At 39.0% G+C, this 9,948-nt stretch overlaps 1 non-coding gene across 1 annotated transcript; it reads left to right on the forward strand.

The window, feature by feature from the left end:
* Window positions 1-1,110: 1,110 nt before the first annotated feature.
* Window positions 1,111-1,182, forward strand: trnae-uuc (transfer RNA glutamic acid (anticodon UUC)). The gene has a single exon. It is a non-coding gene; the product is annotated as a tRNA-Glu (tRNA).
* The last annotated feature ends 8,766 nt before the right edge of the window (window positions 1,183-9,948 follow it).

The following is a 9,948-nucleotide window of genomic DNA, read 5'->3' on the forward strand; positions in this document are numbered from 1 at the left end:
CTTTGATTTAAACGATTGCATGTCTTGGTGTGTTTGCGTAGCTTATTGTCAATATCTTTACAGCTCTTTTTAAGACTTAATTTAAAAAGGTTTTCTTTTCTTCTTAATAAAAATTTAAAAGCAGTACTTCGCTGGTGCAAAGTGCTCACTTCACTCCCTTACGGGAATCGAACCTCGGACGTCAGCGCTAGAGGCTAAGCCCCTAAAATTGCACCACGGCGTGTGGTTCGTTTATTTGACAGCATGTAGATCGGGGTAATTACATTCACGGCATTCGTAGTCTGATTCACAATCTGAACGATGAATTGAACTGGAGCCAAAAGGGCCCGTGCCGTACAGCCCAGTGTTAACACGCGCTCTCCGCAAAAGGGGCATCGGCTGAACGAGATTGCAACTTGATGAGGACGCAATTTTAGCATAGGTCTGAGTTAAATAGACTTATTTCGATATCACTCGCTTCAAAATGCATTCTGCGACTCGTTTGTTCAACTGCCGTGACCCAGATTCGAACCGGGGTTGCTGCGGCCACAACGCAGAGTACTGACCACTATACGATCACGGCACGCAAGGCACAACTGACAGGAAAGCTTTGCTCCCATACCCAGACAAAGAGCGACTCCGATCCTGGAGCGCTCCTCGTTTCTTCTGTAACCCGCTTGAAACATGGACCGGAGAGGAAGGTGGATTGGAAAAGAGTGAAATTCTCACTCGGTCTGTCCTATCCACAGCCAAGTCTTGGGTTTCTGATTGATTTGGAGCTCGCCTCATAGCACACGTGAGAGGAATGAAGTCGTGACTTGGGGTGTCTCCTGCCTAAATTTTTGACACAGTGCCGGTGTTGGTAGGCTGGGCAATTGGTAGGCAAATTGAGGTATCTTGAAACACGTACTCGTGGCAGTCTTAGCGTCCTTGCCTTCAGTTGAGATGACACACTATGCGATTCAGTGAGAAGCTAGTTTATGATGGTCAGCAAAGGATCCGATTGTTTGCAATGCTCTGGGATTATATGAAAGAGAAGAAAAAATATAAAACATCCAGACAGCCTCCTCTCGACTAATGGACTGTGATTGAAAGTCACAGCATCATCGTAATTGACCTCTGGTTTATTAATCCCATATGGTCTAGCAGTTAGGATTCCTGGTTTTCACCCAGGCGGCCCGGGTTCGACTCCCGGTATGGGAAAGCTAGTTTGAGCTCACTCGCACAACATAGGTGTACTCCTCGACTTGCCCATGTTTTCTTCCAGGCTGTGTTTTCAATCAAAGTGTACAGGTGGCTCTCACGTAATCAAAGCCAATAATCGCTCCAGAATAATGCTGCTTGGGGCTCCTTTCAGTACCATAGCAGAGAGCCTAACCATCCCCAACCCTGAAATCCCTGGGTCAAATCGCATCCTACAGCATGAGAAGAGACAACCACGACACGGCGGTTCCCGTCCAGGGAGCATGGCAAGTATCTGAAAGCAAGGCACTTAACACTAGAATTACCAGAGGCTACGAAAAAGCTCATAGATCCGGCCCATCTTAAATCGCTTCTTAAAACCGTTCTCACCTCTCTGCCAGCGTCTTTTGTCATCTAAATGTACTGATAAAGACATGCTGCCAGCAGCCGGCTATTCCATCCCCCCACCGACTTAGAACGTAAACGAACTTCTTCCAGCTCATGACTTGACCGATTATCTCGGAGTGAGTGGAGTTTTAGAATGGAAATAATAAATCGCTATTTGGAACACACGCATTTCATGTGTGTTGCGTTTCTGCAGTAATCTGTGTAAATACATTTTTAAAACAGAAACGTTTTTTATATTCTAGTAACAAATGAGAAAATGTAGGCATAAACTATATAATGTATGAAGCCTGAAGTCCAAATATCAAAGAAACACTTTCACAAAAGGTACATTTTATGACGCGAATAGTACCAATCAGAAAACATCGTCGAAGTAATGCAATATTATTTGAAAACGAACAGCGTCAGGTTGGGTGTGAAGTTATACTGGCGCTGTTTGAGTCAGATCAGAAGCTGAATAAGCTGAACAAGCTCCTGTTCTTTCTCTAAGTAAAAAGCATGAATTAATTAACAGAAATAACCGCGATCGACATTTTAAACTTAACGATTTATAGTGCATACCAATTTATAAATTTTATGTCCGTTTTCAGTAGTAAGCTGCTCTTTTTTTTTTTTAGAGCGTGTGAGCTTATTCAGTGCTGAAAACGGCAAATATAGGAGTGAGTGAGATCGAACCGGGAAATCTTGATCACACTTGGTTTGCATCTGTACTTGCGCTGTTTCTTAGAGTCAGATCGGGGGTGGGGATGCTAGAGCGCGTGAGCTTATTCAGTTCTGCTGGATCAACGCATATGTTGATCTTTTTTTCTTTCAGTAATAGCGCCAACATAAATCCACATCCGATCTGACGCTGTTCGTTTTTAAATAATATTGCATTAGTGCGATGATGTTTTCACATATATTGTCTCTTTCTTTCAGGTGTGTAATAGGAACCACAGCATAGAGAGAAGCGTGTACATTGTAACAGGTACACACATTGTAAATGTAGGAAAGACTATCCTTGCATGTGTGTGAACAGTTAACATTTGAATCTGATTATTGCATATAACGCTGAACTTACTGCTCTGTACTATTCTATCCTCTGCATGTCCTGGAGTACAAAAGAAACAGCATACAGCAACATGTGGGGACTGGCAAGATCGGGGAAAAAAAATACGCATTCACTGATTACAAAACGCAAGATGTTATGCGAATGAATATGAATAATATGAATAATGTTGCATCCGTGCCACAAAGTTTTCCGAAATGTACTATACAGGTCATAAAACGAATAATTCCAAATACCGTAATCCCTCACCTATCGCGGGGGTTACGTTCCAGAGCCCCCCCGCGATAGGTGAAAATCCGCGAAGTAGCGACCTATATTTATTTTATTATTTATACATATTTTAAGGCTTTATAAACCCTTCCCACACTCTTTTAAACCTTTCTCACTCTCTTGTTAACCTTTCCCATGCTCTTATAAACACTTCCTATGCTCTTAAACACTTTCTACATTCTTAAACACCTCAGACCAACACTGCACACTGCACGCAGCGATTAGATGTCAATGTGTCTGCACTCGCTTTGTGAAGGGGGGCAGCTGAACTCACGCTGAGCAGAAATGGACTTTGTGCTGCTTCTGCCAAAATGCCTGCTTGTCGCTGTGCGCGTTTGGAAGGAGGAGGTGTGTGTGTGTGTGTGTGTGGGTGTGTGAGAGCTGAACGCACCTTCGCTCAAACCCCCCCTCCCCGGAAGCGTAGTACGCTCCTGCCACTTCGCATTGTCAAGGGGGTGGGGAGCTGAATGAACGCTAAGGAGAAGTGGACTTTGTGCTGGCTTTGTGCTGCTTTTCACTCTGCGTGTCAATAATTTTAAGCCTGTACATCACCAATTTTCCTGTCACACTGTCTTGTCTTGCGTGAAGTTAAAATATTTTATAATAGTGAGATGTTACTCATATCCTTAGCCCGACATCCACATATCATATGTGTTAACAAAGTGTGTTTTATAAGTTTACATGTGTTTAAAGCATGTGGGATGGGTATTTTAAGGCTTAAACTATAAAAATGTTTGTTTATATGGTCTTTCTATATCGCGGATTTTCTCCTGTTGCTGATGGGTCTGGAACATAACTTCCGCGATAGGCGGGCAATCACTTGTATTTAAAAACCCGCGAAGTCGTGAATCCGCGAAAAGTGAACCGCGAAGTAGCGAGGGATTACTGTATCATATATGCCTACGTCTGTGTTTTTTTGTTGTTTTGACATCATTCACCATAAGGTGCACTCTAATTCAGCATGAGCAGGAACACTCAATAAAACCGAATAAAAAAATCAAGTGACGGTGAGATACGAAGACGGCAGATTCGCCAGCGTTTGTGTGTCAGCTTTTATCCGTCCATGATGAGAGAATGTCCAGTTCCATTTTCTCAAAACACCACTCACATCTCCAGTTATTCCGTTTCAAATAAAAAATAACAGCGTCAGATCCCTGGTTGGGGGGGGGTGGTGGTGGGGGGGGGGGGGGTAGTATGTATCGTGATCGTGATTTAGAGAGAATAAAAGTAAAAAAAAAACGGTAACTTTTACAAGTCCTATAAATGCACACCGTGTGTTACAGACGCAAACCAAATGTATGTGTGTACTGTATAATATTAACAAAAAGAGGAGCTCACTACTGAAAACGGCAAATATAGGAGTGAGTGGGGATCGAACCGGGGACTCTCAATTACAAGTCAGCAAATATTACCGCTACGCCACGGAAGCTATTGTATCAGTCTTGAACCTTTTGTGGAAATGTTTTTACTTGATCTTTGGACTTCAGGCTTCATACATTATATAGTTTATGCCTACATTTTGTCATTTACTACTAAAATATGAAAAACGTTTCTGTTTTAAAAATGTGTTTACACAGATTGCTGTAGAAATGGAACACACATGAAATGTGTGTGTTCCAAATAGCGATCTATTATTTCCACACTAAAACTCTAGCAGTTCAGTCACTCCCAGAATAATCAAACAAGGCAAGACCTGGGAAAACTTAGAGAATGCTCTGCGACGGTGGGGGATGCAATAGCCGGCTGCTTGCTGGCTCGTCTTAATCGGCACATTTAGAAGACAAAAGAGAGCTGCGAATGGTTTTAAGGTGGGCCGGATCTACGAGTTTTTTCGTAGACTCTGGTAATTCTAGTGTTAAAACAGCACAGCTTTCTGTGATTTCTATTACTAACCAAAAAAAAATTAAAAGAACAGAAACAGCAGCACTCTCTGAAAACACAACCCAATCAGTGGACAATAAATAACCAGCCCTAGAATATGTTTAAGGTTTCTTTGTTTAGTCATGTTTACACAAGAAAACATGAAATTTGCCTTCTCAGTTGCATCTAATAACAGACAGAATGAAAATAAAACAGACAAATAGAAACAAGAAAGGTTAAGGTAAGGCACTTAGATATGTATTGTATTGTATTGATACAAGTAAACAATAACAACACACTTTTCCTGGGGGGTATTTTTCGTACGTGGATTACTCGTTTAGCCGGATGTAATCAGTGTCCGTGCATGGAATTCATTTAGTCATGGCTTCACCGTTCATGAATGAGCGACCAATTGATATCGGTATGCAAATTATAAGAAGAGAATTTCATATAGAGAGGGTTTTGCGCAATCGGCAAGATCCTTTATTGCACCTGGAGGAAATTCTTTTCGAAAGATACCGGTTTAGCCGAGGGGGAATATTGTACCTCAAAAATTTATTAGGACCTTATATTCGAAGTCAAACTCGGCGAAGTCGGGGTCTCACAACCCCACAGACAGTATGCATTGCTTTGAGGTTTTTTGTAAGCGGCACTTTTTTTATATACTGTAGGCGATGCGGAAAATCTATCTAAAAGTGCAGTTTGCCAGGAAATTCGTAAAGTCTGTTTGTCTCTGAAATATTTCCTTCGGGTTTTCATAGTATTTCCTGGACACCTACGTGAGAAGACAATAAAAGAGGCGTTTCATGCCATTGCAGGTAGGTAATACACAGGCAAAAACACCCACAGTTCCATAAAGAATCTCACAATCAGCCTAACATTCTCATTACCCAGGATTTTCAAATGTGATTGGGGCACATGGAGCTAATCACAGTGGAGTTTGATCAAATATTATTTGGAAAATGTACCTCTCCTCCTGATGAATAATCAGACACAATGTCTTCATCAAATATTTGACCTTCGTCAATATCTCGTTGGTCAGACGCTGGTTCTAGGGATATGACATTCCATGCAACTGACCCAACAAAAAAAGAGGGCTATATGGAACCTACCTATGGCACACAATGAGGACAAATATATGCAATGACCATCCTTTACCTGAAATGAAGTAACCACTGCATCCTGCCACTGGTTCTGAGGAGGAGCTTCCCCCTGGAATGCCCTCAGAAACAGGGCGATGGGCATTTTGCTGGAGAGCCAATTCTTCTACAGGGGTTAGGTCTGACGCGCATGGACCTCCACCTGTTTTTTGCTTGTCTGCCTTCTTATTAGCTTTAAAATGAATGTTCTTTACATTATATATGATTCTTTATGTCAACAATTCTTTAAATAGTTATATACCAATATTTACCAGTTTGAAGTATATTTTTGTACTTCACTTCAACCTGTTCCCATGTTCTCTTTGTGCTCACGTTTGATCTGGAATTATGACATATTAAATAATAATTAATCTGACACATAGGAAATGAAACGCTGCTTTCAGTAAGTACAATGCACACGCGTTTAATTTGTCGGCTACTTTTTGCCAGCCGTCTTTTCTGGTTTGGGCTGCTTTTGCAGTGTTACCCCTTGTGCATATTCATCCATCCATTGTCCAACCCGCTGAATCCGAACACAGGGTCACGGGGGTCTGCTGGAGCCAATCCCAGCCAACACAGGGCACAAGGCAGGAACCAATCCCGGTCAGGGTGCCAACCCACCGCAGGACACACACAAACACACCCACACACCAAGCACACACTAGGGCCAATTTAGAATTGCCAATCCACCTAACCTGCATGTCTTTGGAATGTGGGAGGAAACCGGAGCGCCCGGAGGAAACCCACGCAGACACGGGGAGAACATGCAAACTCCACGCAGGGAGGACCCGGGAATCGAACCCAGGCTTGTGCATATTAAATCTTGAAATTCTTCATGTCCTTTGAATAAAAGGTCTTGCTCCGCTTGTGTGAAAAAAAATGCGCCCGTTCTTTCGGCATTTTGTTACAGCCTATCAAAGACTTGCTGGTCATGTTTTCTAGACTCAATATATATGGGCTTTTCACTCCGCGCGGGTGTGCGCATTCATCTCGGATGATTAGATCCAGCTAGACTAATCTAGTACATGGCAGCATTTGAAAAACCGACTTATCCCGGATGAGTTTCACCGGTGTAGCTGCGTTTTTCCCAAAGTTTCCAAAATTCAGCAGCTCTAACTCAGAAATGGGATTCAACAAAAGCCTGACACGCAGAAATGATCCCACAGACAAAATATCTTCGTTTTTAAAAGTTTAGTTAAGTTTCAAAGAAAAACAGTTCACACAAAAAAAAATTAAAATAGCAAAAAAAAAAAAAATTGTAATAAGAAAAATTTAGTAAGCTTAATTTTGTTATATCTTAAATCGTTACCAATCACTTATAATTTCTGAACCATTTCGAAACGGTCAGAAAACTGTATGCTTATCCCATTTCTAAGTTGAAAATGGGTCTTTCAAGTCCCTGTTTACTGGGCCCTGTTCTAAACACAACAAGAGCTTATTAACACACTGTTTCTCAGTTATAGCAAGAAGTTTCTATATCTTACTAACTTATAGGGGGAAAAGACTATACCATTGTCTATGACTATAGAAGGAATTATATTCTATTCAAATAAAGCAAACATTAATATGAGTTTAACTCAAAACTTTAACTTTCTATGATTGGCTCTTACAACCGGCATTAACTCATCCAAGATGAGGCATCTGATCTCGGATGATTTAAGCGACATACGGAAAATACCCCCCTGGTCTTGGAAAATGAAAATAAATAATAAAACTATACTGTTTGTAAGCTAAAGACACTGACTGGCTCATAAAAACTCAAAAAGATTGTATGCCTTTATGCTCAGGTGTAAAACCACCATGCAGGCCTAACCAGTGAAAATCATCCAGACGCACACTCAAGAAGCAGGCTTTTGGCCTGCACAGACCTATAAAGAAAGAAAGAAAGAAGGTTTTTCAAATTAAATAAATGCTCAAAACAGGTAAAGAAACCGTAAAAACATCAGACTGCATATTAACAATCAAAAATTCAAAAGAGAAAAAAAAAAGAATCAAAAGGTTAACCTAAAAAGGGAAAGCAAAAAAGAGGCTGTCAAGTTCAAAGAATCAGAAAAAAAATTTATAAAGTCAAAAAAATCTTGGAACATCTCCAAAGAGAGCCAAATGAACATCCACAATAGACAATGTCTGTTAGCCATGAGTTCTAGGCATTTATTCAGTTAGCAAATTTCATGGGTTATCAGAACCATGTTTTAGAAAATGCCCAGAAGATCAATGCATTTGATTAATTACTTACATATATAGTATTAAGTTTTGCACTTCAAAGAAAATGTGGCTGAGCTAAACTAGCTTTTCCATAATTAGTATAAATTAGGTGGTTCAATACTTTATTACACTAAAACATATGATATTACAGCATTGATTTGGGAATATCATTGCAGTAGTTCATGATTATCACAACAGTGCGCTTACTTTGTGTTGTGTGTACTACATTAAAAACCTAAGTTCCTTGAAAGTATTTATTCATGATGCATCCATTTTATTTGTGAATGCTCAGCAAGTATATCTAAAGTTCTCAAAAGAAGCTTGGTAGGTTTTTTGTTAAAAACTTCCATGACCCCCCAAAATAAAACACGAGTGGCTGAATCCAGTGACCCAGCTACATAGTATATTGAACACAACTTATTCACGTACAGCAGAAGTAGACAGCTACATAATAAAAGTAACACTGTGGATGTTTATGTTTGACATTGACAAAAAACAGAGAAAATGAATATGTTGTAGCAGGAATGTTTAAGGAAGTTAACAACAGCTGACCTAATGGATTGTTAGCAAAATTACCACTCCTTGACTGTCCTATTCTAGTATAAGTTCCTCATATTTGAATTAATAAAGTTATGCAAATATTTGATAAAGGTTTTTTTTGTCGTTGTCTAACTTTAAAAGCACAGTCAAATGTTTTAGTTAAACTTCCATTTGTGATGTCATGGTCTAGAAAATGTTTAAAGAAATTGCAGTTTTGGACAGTGTCATGGCCTTTAATACATCCATAATACAACACTTGAAATGAGGTAGAGAAGAACTGAGTCTCAAAGTCCTATCAAAACACAAATTGTAGCTTGGATTATTTGAAAATCTGCAATGTTTATTTTTTTTATCTTTATTTGTTATTTTTATTTCCTTTTTGCAGAGATCTGTGAGCTGAGAGATAGTGACTGCTCATGTCACTCACTAGTTCACCTGTGCACACAAAACTGTTAGCACAGGTTTAGCTATCACTCAAAACATTAAAAGTAAACAAAAAAACTACATAAAAATAATTTCAACACATTAGTTAAAATAGGTAAAAATTAAGAAATTTTACATTCAAGAAAACTTTTCCAGTTAAATCAATTCAAATTTAAATGCATAAAAAATTCACTTTTTAATTGCTTGAATATATTCATATCTCTATCTCTAAACAAGGGCAATGATGTTACTGTAAATCATTAAAAATTAAATTTGGCATATTCAACATATTCAAAGAAATTTAAGTCAGTTAATTTTTTATGTAAAGTAACTTTTATCAATTATAATGACATTATTTAAACAACAGTCTGAAGATGTAGCGTTAGTCTACTTCAAGACATGGCAGCTCATTGTAAAACTGACTCAGAAACATTTCCACTTTTCAGCTGAGAAATCCAGGTTTACTCTTTAGTCTTCATTATTTTACATAATTGAAGTAGTTGACTATGTCATAAGAACAGTATAATTATGTTTTATAGATTAGTAGAACTGAGTCACATCTGCATTACAATGAAAATGAGCACAGATCTACATTTAATTTAAAGTCATCTTTATATATGTCCTTATCATATTCCAGCCAATGAAGATCTGCTGTAATTACTATTACTATTATTATTATTATTATTACATTTTTTTGACAAAAATGTATAGGAGATAGGCCTAGAGTTTAATGTGTAGATTTAGCAGTTCAGAATTTTTAATGTATCTTGAACCAAGAAATGGCACAGCGTCATGCACTATAATGCCAGTGTTCAAATTAACAAGAACAAATAAATTCCTGCTTATGTGTTTAGTTCACACGAATGTGAACGGACTGCAATTTTTATTTTACAAACA

This window comes from Erpetoichthys calabaricus, chromosome 1 (assembly GCF_900747795.2).
Source record: "Erpetoichthys calabaricus chromosome 1, fErpCal1.3, whole genome shotgun sequence".
Lineage (NCBI taxonomy): Eukaryota > Metazoa > Chordata > Cladistia > Polypteriformes > Polypteridae > Erpetoichthys > Erpetoichthys calabaricus.